Raw genomic sequence first — 11303 nt, 5'->3', positions numbered from 1 at the left:
TTTGCTTCCAACATTCAGGTTGTCTTTTGTCTGTCTTCCTTGTGTGATAAAAGTGCACTATCTGTTTTAAAACAAAACTTACTTCAATATTGAACCGCGCAACCTTCCTTTGTCAGCCTCAGATTCGCAGCTTCATGTAGGAAGGAAAATTCCTCCAACGTGGCGTCTCTTGCCCAATGACGTCATCACGCTTGTACTTCCGAGATTGCCCTGTGGCGGTGATACCTGTATTTTGGTTCTTGCTATTTTCTACTTTAGAAGAGCTTTGTTTTTCAGTAAGAGTTGCGTATTTGTGATCAGGAGCTTATATTCTATCGATACAAGCCAACTTCAATTTCTCCTCAGTGTTCCTTTAATTGGCATCTCCAGGGAATTTTTAAGCACTTTGAGTTTACTATCACATTACACTTCGTGAACCTTGTCTCAGTTGCAAGAAACAATTCTGCAAAATAATGAAATGTCAACAACTAGAACACAAACAAAAACTGCATTTCGACCACAAAGCCATCGCTAAGCAATACTGCTCCGAGCTGCCACAGGTTAAAATTGTGCCTAGGGCTGCTCTGCAGGCAATTTTGTTTCTGCTTCATATTATTCGTAGAGAAAATTTCCCATTTCCGAGAGGTGTGCAGTGATGCTCATCCCCATGTTTCCAGTTTCTAGATTGTTTGCCTGCATTTATCAAGGATGAGAGCTAAAAGCATTTCAAGCTTACAAAATCATTCTTGTAAGATCGACAACTGGGCTTTGATGCCCCAGCGCCCCGTGCTGAAGAAGGAGCAAAACACAGGCGGAAGACGAGGCTGACAAAGTTCAGTTTGGCACACAGAAACGCTTGGCTACCGAGGTGCGCTGTACTAGCAAAGATTGTGGCCGTCGACACTTCTTGTTAGCACTGCGCACCGAGCCCCTCGACAAGTGTAAAGACGCAAATCAAACAAGAAGTGTGGACGGCCACAATCTTTGTTAGCACGGGGCACCCCGGTAGCCAAGCAATCCTGAGCACCAAACTGAACTTTGTCAGCCTCGTCTTACGTCTGTGTTTTGCCCCTTTATCAGCACTGGCCGATGGGGCATCAAAGCCCACTTGTCTTACATTCTAAATATGCGACACCTTCATACCTGGCTGCTGACCTCAGCAAGATATCCGGGTTCTGTGGTGCAGCAGGATCCATGCTAGTGGAAGACTGCAAAGTATGAAAAGTGTTCACATTTGCTACAAAAGACTAATGTACAAGGTAAATTAAAGGGCAACTTCACAGGATTTTGAAACATATTTTGTTTACTATCACATTACACTTCTTGAGCCTGGTCAGAGTCCCGAGAAATAATTTTTCCAAATAAGGAGCAAAGAAATAATGAAATACCATTAACTAGAACACAAAAAAACTTGATTTCAATCAACAGATCAAAATATGATGTTAAAGGGTTTGACTCGTAACACTGGTGACTCACATTCTGTAATGCACCAACTAGCTTTAAAGGAGTATAAACACCCATATTTTTGGTGTGTGTTTTTGCTTTCTAATGAGGCATCAGGCATTATTATACATGGATTACCTTGTGCTTTTCCTATTCTCAAGTCTAACAAGAGAACAGCAGTTCACAATTGGTAGCGAGGTAAGAGAAAAGGTAAACGAATACGTCTATTTAAGGCAGGTATCAATAGTGACAACTGATCCGGATCATGAGGGAATAACTAGAAGGATAAGATTGCGATGGAGCGCATATGGCAGGGTCTCTCAGGTCATGAATGGCAGTTTACCAATATCCCTCAAGAGAAATGTGTAAAACAGCTGTATCTTACCAGTACCCACCTATGGGGCAGAAACGTGGAAGCTAACAAAAAGGGTTCAGCTTAAGCTGAGGACAACGCAGTGAGCCACGTAAAGAAAAATGATAGGCGTAACGTTAAAGCAGTATAACACCTACCGTTTGGGTGCGTGCTTTCTTGCTTGTAATGATGCATAAGGCATTATTATACATGGAGTAGCAGCTAGTAATCTCTTACGACCGCTTAATAATTTATAATAGCATTTATTTTTCGTCCAGTTTCGGCTTAAACACTTGAACAAGGACAGTGACGTCAATGTGTGCTTACATGTCACGAGACATGAAAAAACAGCAATATAATCGCTGCTTGCACATTTGTTGTCATTCCAGCAATTGAGGAAGGCTGATATCAACACCGCAGTAAATTAGAACAATGAAGCAGCGATTCTATGGCCATTTTTCCATGGCTCACGTGAAGGAAAAGCCCTCTTTGACGTCAGAGCCATCGTTCGGCTGTTCCAAAACTGAAACAGCATGACATAAAAAAACAATTATAAATTATTTAGCGGTCGTAGGCAAACATCACATGGTGATTCATGCCTAGTAGCGTCTTCTGCATCATTGAAGAAAAGAAAACATGCCACCAAAATTAGGTGTCTATACTGCTTTAAGAGACCGGAAGCAGGAAGAGTGGTTGAGGGAACACACGCGCGTTAATGACATCCTAGCCAAAATCAAGAGGAAGAAATTGGCTTGAGCGGGGAATGTAATGCGAAGGTAAGATAGCTGTTGGTCCTTAAGGGATTCCAGGAGAAAGAAAGCATAGCAGGGGGCGACAGAAGGTTAGTTGGGCGTATGAAATTAAGAAGTTTGCAGGCATAAGGTGGGCGCAGCTGGCAAGACATGGTTAATTGGAGAGACATGGGAGAGGCCTTCACCCTGCATTGGGTGTAATCAGGCTGATGATGATGAAGATTCTCCCATGACTACTAAATAAATTATAATAGAATTTCTTTCTCGCGCCGTTTCAGTTTCAAGAGCTGAATGGGGACTATGACGTCAAAGTGAGCTTATAGGTCATGCGAAGCATGAAAAACTGCAATATAATCGGTGCTGCTACATTTGTCATTCCGACTATTGAGAAAGGCTGGCTTCAACACTGCAGTGAATTAAAACGATCAAGCAGCAATTATATCGCATTTTTTCCATGCTTCACGTTTCATATAACCTCTCTGATGTCACAGTCTTCACTCGGCTGTTGAAACCGAGACAGCATGGCAGAAAAATTCGATTATAAATTATTTATAGGTCCCAGGCAAACACCACATGATGATTCATTAATAGTAGTGTCTTCTGAATCATTATAGGGAAGAAAGCATGCCACCAAAATAAGGTGTCTATACATCTTTAAATCTTTAAATTATCATTGGGCTTTTTCAAATTGCCGTGCTCAGAGAGCCTGTTCGCTGCCAGAAAATTCACTCCTGACAGGAAGGTGCATCATGCTCACATGAACTACTCGCCGCCAGAACCAGCCTGCTGGCAGTCATGGCGCCAAGGCCGTCCATGGATCACGGAAGGCGAGTGCCCTCTGCTGCTTTGCTTGCTGTTGCGTCTCATTGCTCGCATGCGTACGGTAGAAATCTGATCCTTGGGAGCGAAAGAAAGGACGTCAGTTATTCGGGGCAGCTGCGGACTCTTGCACTCAGATGCATACATGGGCGGCAACAACGGAAGTATATGTCCTTCAGTGCGTTGTGTGCTGTCGTGAAGTCTGCATGTAAGCTTCGAGATATCATCAAAAGCATATGTGACGGGCAGTCGCACTCTAAAGACTTGCATTTGACACCACATAGGAGGGCTAATTGAACAGCGTTAATTGGAAAGACATGGGTGAGGCTTTTGCCCTGTAGGTGTAGTGAGGCTGATGATGAGGAGGAGGGAAAAACTGCGCATGCACTGCTCAAACAACATGCTGTAGTCTCAGATTATTGCATATTTGTTAACTACACACTAATTACTTGGGCGCCAATGATCGACCCTGCCTATACCGACTCTCCTGTGGTAGTTGCAATTTCTGTTTGTGAACTAATTCCTGTGGGCTGTAAGCAGAAAACAATCAGGATATGTTCCACTCAACTGTAGTCTGCCGCCCTCCAGCTGTTAATATTGCTGCCAGCAAGTAATGCACGCATTATTTTGACAAGCGTGCATATCAGCTGGTTGAACATTTTTCTGAAGTGCGTGCACCGTACAAATTTAGCTGCACGTCGTGTCTGTATGCTATCGCTTTTACTGCAGAGCTAGCACTCGAATGAAAGGCATTACAATCTTGCCTTGCATGTCAGCCCCGCACTGTGTGTGCAGGCATCATGATCCACACTGGGAAATGTTTCTTTTTCATGAGTCAAATGCAAGGCGAAGTATGCATACGATATTTCTCAGGTATTTTAAGCACTTGTGGCAGAAGACCCGAGCACAAGGCTTTATGGCAACAACCGAATCGGCACACGCAAGGTTATGCTTCATCTTCAGCTCTCAAATGAAAATGACCTCCGTAGAGAATAAAAATTTTGAACAACAAATTTGGCAGAGCACACATGCACGCCAGCCGGCAGCCACTACTTAAAGGGCCCCGACCACCCTCTGGCTGAAAATGTCCTCTACCAAGGTTGTTGTGAGGCACCGTTCCCGGAACACACAACTGCAAACAATTTTTATAAAAGACATTATATTGGAGTTATATATATGGCAAACTAGCTACTTTTCCATGCTCCTCTCCTTCCATTCCATCTCAGAGGTTTTTCTCCCTTCCGCTTGGTCCACTAGCTTTAGTCCTCCATCTCTGCTTGTTCTGTGTGGCTGCCCTTCCGTTAAAAAGAGTAGACAGCGCCCCTTTTGTTTAAAAGTCAAAAGGGGAGCTTTCGGTGGCGTTCGGAATGCACACGGAATGCACACCAGCCGAAGAGGATTAAGGTGCAGATCCCATCGACAGGGATGACCACGGTGGCGCAGCAACAGCAGCGGCAATTTCGACAGCGTCATCAGGTGGCCGACGACTGCACAAAATGAAAGGATGACTAGCTGGGAAGGAGCCTGTTCTTCCCACGATCGGCTCGATGGAAATGACCTTCCCCCTTTGACTGGTTCCGTGCAAGAAGCGACCGACGATGAACAGATGACGGGAAGAGGGGAACGGTGCCTTCCAGTAATAATTCGTGTCTTGACAAGAGCCACCCCGACCGCAGAGAGCCCACCGCAGTTGTAGCCCACAGCGCAGCACCGGTGTTTTCGATAGACACGTGAATAATAATTATCACCCCTCGTGAATAATAATTATCACCCCTCGTGAATAATAATTATCAGAGGCCCTATCCGTTTCTCACGTGGCCCGATTCGCTTTGGTAAGCTGCATAACCGAAGAATAGCAGAGCTTATAAATTTCCAGCAATACGTATATTTAAACAGCATCATGGCACTGAGAAAACAGGCCACCGAGTTGCAAGCCGAAGCTAAGACAACGTGCTGCAATGAGAGAAGTGCGCTGTCCCGCAACGCCGTATCGGTGGGCTCGATACAAAGCTCTCTGTTGCTGAAGGCAGCCTGGCTGCTCCCCCAAACAATAAATATTTTAGACAACAATGCGAGGAGGCAATACGAAAAATGAAACTTTGACCTGACATGAAGCACACAATATATGAGAGAACAAAAAACAGAACGATGCTTCCATTCCACATGCGGTTCTCTAGTGTCCTACGCAATCTTTTACAATAGTAGCATTTAAGCAATATCTCTATACTACAATTCAAAGATCCGCTACAAAGCTCTCTGTTGCTGACGGGAGCCTGGCTGCTTCCCGCAACCATAAATATTTTAGACACACACAAACAGAGACGCCTGCCTGGCTCTGAAGTATGCTGCTATGTAATGTACATATTGCGACTGGTAAGCGTGTGAGTGGCAGTAGCAGAGGCATCCGCAGTAAAACTTCGCCCAGTACATACATGTATCTGTGCAACTGTTGTTGCTGGCTCAGACTTTTCAAGGTCCATTGCAGTGATTTTTCTCTTCGACACCCTCTGGATAAGCTCCGCTTTTGTTACTGGAACACAAGAAATGAGAGATAAAATAATGAAAGCGACAGCAAACACAGGGCAAGCTACGGAAACGGATCAGTTAGTGTGTCGCGTTGATTGCTTTCCAAAAATTATATGATGCGAAAAATTAGCAGATCTGAACACAGCCGATTGCTCCCTGCCTCATGCAATTACTTGAATTTATGAAAAATTCACGATATATTATTCCGCTCAGAGTGACACTTACGTCGAGACCTGCTACAACGCGACCACGCAGTTTTTCCCTTCTTTGGGAAGCATGCGCTGGGCTGCTGTGTGCTCGGATCGCAATCACAGAGGAAGTGGTATCGTAAGCGTTCTTCAAGTGCTGGCAACAGTAAAAAAGCATGTGCATCGACTATATGTAAAACGCCACCAAGCTTTGCTAAAAGCGTTAGGCTTGACTGTACACGCATCACACGTTTGGCACTTCTGAAATCTGACCAAGTAGCGAAGTAACTGCAAAACTCACCTCCAAGCTCCATTACTTGGGCGGAATAGAATGCCTTCTCATCTTTTCCGCCGCGCCAGTAGACGTCCTTTTTTTTGTAAGGTCGGTAACGCCAGTCGGTGAGGCATCATGGATACGTGTAGCGCAAAGGAAACAAGGACGACACAGAGACGTATACGATAGCTTTTGCGCCGTCGGTCGAAGTATTTCACGTACGCATAGCTCGCCGCAGCTGACGAACCCATAGTGGAAGTGTCACATGTGGCTGCAAAACACACAATCTAATAACTGTAACAACCACACACACCGACACGAGTGACGACGCAAACGTTGTACGCAAACGACCGCAGACTTGGATTGGCTTGGCGACGCGCACCGCACAGGGCACTGCATACGATGATGATGATGACCTCTTCTTTACAAACCAGAATAATAAATACGTTTTATTCGTTCAATTTCGCCTGTTTGTTTCCTGCGGCAGATCTTGCGTCTCCGACCGTGATCTCTATACCGCTCCATGTCGCAGCCTCCTCGTGCAGCGCATCCGGCCATCCAGTTGACTGCTGATTGACCGCATGTAGTAGCAGACGACGCGGGGCTCTACACACCATGAAATACTTATAGTTGAAAAGTTACAAATACTACTTTGAAGGGGAAATAGTTATGAGTTCCGTGTCAAGCTGTGCCACAGAGCGTTGGTCCAACATAAGCAGAACCAACTGCAGAACCAACTAGCCCCTCAAATCGGTCTTGCACCTGTGACTGCCCATGGAGTGTGAATAGGGTAGCTTAGTGTAACTCTGTGGGCTCTATCATGTATGAGCTTTATGGTACCGCAGTAACCTAAATGTTTGAAGTGTTCTGCGATTTTTGATCGCCACTGCATTAAACAAAGCAGTCGCTATGTGACAAATCGCTTTCGGTTTCGGTTTCAAAGCTGGAAGCTATAGTGGCGCGCTGTGCCTGATTGCGCTTTGCGCTTTTTACTTAGTGCTTTAAGTAGAAAGTTTTGTGTGGCTTAAGACAAACAGGAAGCACCTATAAAGTCTGGGCCTAGCCGTCAGACGACGCTAGAACATTTTCAGTTTCGGTTTCGAAATATAAAAGCTCCTGTTGCGCGGCTCTTGATCATAAATAACGCTGGCCCCTTCCCTGTTCTCTGCGCTGTAAACAGCAACTTCTGTGTTATCTACGATAAAATTAACACTTCTTTTAGAACTCCCCTAACTGCAGCAAGTGCTTGAAAATCTGTAATTGCTGCAAAAAAGTATTTTCTGGCACGGTGCGAGGTAGATATCATAAGTACAATAATGCCATTGACCCTATCAGCGACTTAGGACCAGCAGAGGGAGAAATATAGATTGCTGAATAGGTAAATTGATGCACTGAAAGAATTTATGTTAAGAAATCAGAAGCGTGCAAGGTACGAGGAGGAAGAGGCTCTCAAAAATAAACTGCTAGTGTGCGCTAGAACACGGAACTGGGTAGCACAACCGCGCCCTCGATTGAGGTGCTTCTATCGAGGTGATCGAGGACCTCTATAATTATAGTTTCGCAGTGTTCTCTGGCACACCGCTGTCGCGTCCGGGTCGTGATGGCAGCGGGTGAATAGTATAGCCAGGGACTCCGGAACTCATTTTTTTTTTTTAATGGGAGGGCAGGACTTCGAGCTTATTTTGTTATTTATTTATTTAATGCTCATTTACACAATAAATTATATATATATATATATATATATATATATATATATATATATATATATATATATATATATATATATATTCAATGTTCAAAGCTTGTTGCAAAGTATCACGATGCGGGGACGACACTCCAGCTGTCAGGAAGACAACGAAAAGGCTTCCAAAATGAACTGTTTAAGGGGCTGACTCACGCCCACTATGAACTGAATTACTCGGCGGCTGCAATAGGCTTAATCATGCGTGCTCGGCGGTCATCGACCTGATTGCCATGCTGTTCTTGGTCGTGCTGAATTTAAAGCTGGCAAGGAACCTTCGAGATAGAGAACCAAAAGCAGCAAGAATCTGGAAAAATGTAGAATCATTTGCACGTGGCCATGATCAACGGCATAAGTCTGGTCGCACCTCGCATTCCAAAACAAAAGGATAAAGCCGCGTGCCGGAGGTTGTGAGTGCGAACGAACAAACGGTGCAAAGGTTTATGGCAATATAAAATTAATTGAAATCAGGAGCTTATAGGTGGGAAGCTGTATACACGAGGAGTGATCAATTCCATTAAAAAAGCCTGTGCATAGTTTGTTTAAATTCTGCTAATCGTGATCATGTACACGGTCAGGTCGATATATAGTCCATCGAATTCTGTAGGGACATGGCCGGTTTAGGTTACTCATATACCAAATGTTTTACAACTGGCACTAAGCCAAGCAGCTCATGCAGCCCCACTGTGCTTTGAATTAAAAGAGGTTAGAACTAACATGTGTTTCAATTTTCAGAAATCTGATCCAAGTAGAAGCAAATGGAGATTGGGGGGGCACATCCCCCCTAAAAAATGTGGGGGGGGGGGAGGCGACCTTCCCCATTGCCACCCCCCTGTTCCATGCTTCTTGAGTATAGCCCACCTGAACTCGGGTAGGCAGCCCTATAGGTACGTGATCGGCCCACTGGAGTGGGTATATCTCGCATATTTTATATCTGATATTGGTCGCAAAGCCGATGTCTATTGGTAAACAAGTTTAAAACATCCACGGTGTTCTGAGAGATGTTCGATCCAGTGAAGCATTCGGTCAGGAAAGACCTTTGAAGGCAGTTCGCAGTGTATACCAGATTGTTTTTTTCCGAATATATAGCTTTCGTCGAACTATAGGAACTTTTTGGAATTCTTTTATTGACATATCTCAAATAAACCCGTCATTTCTGCAAGAAAAAAAAACGCACAGGTAAGCGGCCCTATAGATAAATTATCGGCCCACTGGAGTGGGTATATCTTGCATATTGTATATCTGATATTGGTCGCAAAGCCGATGTTCATTGGTAAACAAGTTTGAAACATCCGAGGTGTTCTGAGAGATGTTCGATCCGACGAAGCATTCGGTCAGGAAAGATTTTTGAAGGCAGTTCGCAGCGTATATCGGATTGTTTTTTTCTGAATATATAGCTTTCGTCGAACTATAGGAACTTTTTGGAATTCTTTTATTGACATATCTCAAATAAACCCTTCATTTCTGCAAGAAAAAAAACACACGGGTAAGCGGCCCTATAGATACGTGATCGACCCGCTGGAGTGGATATATCTCACATATTGTATAATTGATATTGGTCGCACAGCCGATGTCTATTGGTAAACAAGTTTGAAACGTCCGAGGTGTTTTGAGAGATGTTCGATCCGACAAAGCATTCGGTCAGGCAAGATCTTTGAAGGCAGTTCGCAGTAAATACCGGATTGTTTTTTTCCGAATATATAGCTTTCGTCGAACTATAGGAACTTTTGGAATTCTTTTATTGACATATCTCAAATAAAACCTTCATTTCTGCAAGAAAAAAAAACACACGGGTAGGCGGCCCTATAGATACGTGATCGGCCCGCTGGAGTGGGTATATCTTGCATACTGTATATCTGATATTGGTCGCAAAGCCGATGTCTATTGGTAAACAAGTTTAAAACGCCCGAGGTGTCCTGAGAGATGTTCGATCCGACGAAGTATTCAGTCAGGAAAGATTTTTGAAGGCAGTTTGTAGTGCATATCGGATTGTTTTTTTCCGAATATATAGCTTTCGTCTAATTATAGGAACTTTTTGGAATTATTTTATTGACATATCTCAAATAAACCCTTCATTTCTGCAAGAAAAAAAACACACACGGGTAGGCGGCCCTAGTAAATAGAATGGTTAACAGAATAACAGAATGGTTAGAAAGGGCCAATGCAACATATTTTTACTAAGAACAGAAATTATGTGTACATGTCCTTAGTGTTCCTTTGAGAAGCAGTATTTTATTTTGTGTGTTGTGTAAACTATAGTTGAATACAACTCAAGAATGAAGTGGCAAATGCTTCTCTATAATTCACTTCGCAAGTTATTTGCATGGAAGCTACGACAACCTGAGCCAATCAGGATGGCGCACACTATATAATTCGGTTGCTGCATGCCTACCACACCCGTTGCCTTGTGACAGGTAGCTCCATTTCTGTGAATGAAGGTGTACTAGTGTTTCGGCTGTTTATTTCTTCAGCAGGTGACACTTCATGTCTTTTTATTTTTATGTTTGTTTTCAGATGGGCGACATGTTCACACAGTGAAGAGGGCATATATGGCCCACTTTTTTGTCATTACCTGTCCATATTCAGTTCTTTAGTTGTCACGTCACAGTTGTTTGGATGGACATTTATTCACTCCATTGTGGTCTATGCCCAAGGAAGCTGAGTCAAATCCAGGCGAGAGCAGCCACATGTTGATATAGGTGAAGTGGAAAACACGCCTCTTTGCTGTGCTTTGTCAGTGCATATGCAGTTGAAGTTAATCTGGAGCACTCTACCATGGCGTCTACAATAGCTCATTAGAGACATTGTCATTCTCATTATTGCTAATCTCATTGTGGCAGTGCTCGGTGTGCTCGGCTTGTATACGCAGACGTTTAATGGATCACATTGGCCTGTTAACGGGCTCACATCTCATTGTCATCATCAAAACTCTCATGCACTGCTGGTTGTGTCCTCCTCCTCCATGCTCATTACAATGCCTGGTCCTTTGAGAGGAATCATCCACTTCATTCTTAAGTTGTATTTGAGTATAGTAAATACGGAGAAATGAAACTAATATTGTATGTCACTTGCTGCTGTGTTGTTCGTGTGGTCTGTGTACAAAACTCTTACTCTTGTTCCATGATATAGTATATATGTAGTGTTTTTGTGTATTATGTAGGTTTGTTTCATTAACCAGATGGTATTGGTGGATTCTGTTTATACGAGGGGAGATCAGTATATTTTTTAC

The 11303-nt window shown here is 43.6% G+C and overlaps 1 long non-coding RNA gene across 1 annotated transcript; it reads right to left on the bottom strand.

The window, feature by feature from the left end:
• Nucleotides 1-3318: 3318 nt before the first annotated feature.
• Nucleotides 3319-6436, bottom strand: LOC144107823 (uncharacterized). Its single transcript, XR_013309401.1, has 3 exons — nucleotides 6361-6436; nucleotides 5778-5875; nucleotides 3319-3423 (listed from the first exon to the last, which is right to left on the bottom strand). It is a non-coding gene; the product is annotated as an uncharacterized LOC144107823 (long non-coding RNA).
• Nucleotides 6437-11303: the final 4867 nt, after the last annotated feature.

Source organism: Amblyomma americanum, chromosome 1 (assembly GCF_052857255.1).
Source record: "Amblyomma americanum isolate KBUSLIRL-KWMA chromosome 1, ASM5285725v1, whole genome shotgun sequence".
NCBI lineage: Eukaryota > Metazoa > Arthropoda > Arachnida > Ixodida > Ixodidae > Amblyomma > Amblyomma americanum.
The sequence above is the reverse complement of the archived record's forward strand: the minus strand, read 5'-3'. Positions and strand labels throughout refer to the sequence as shown.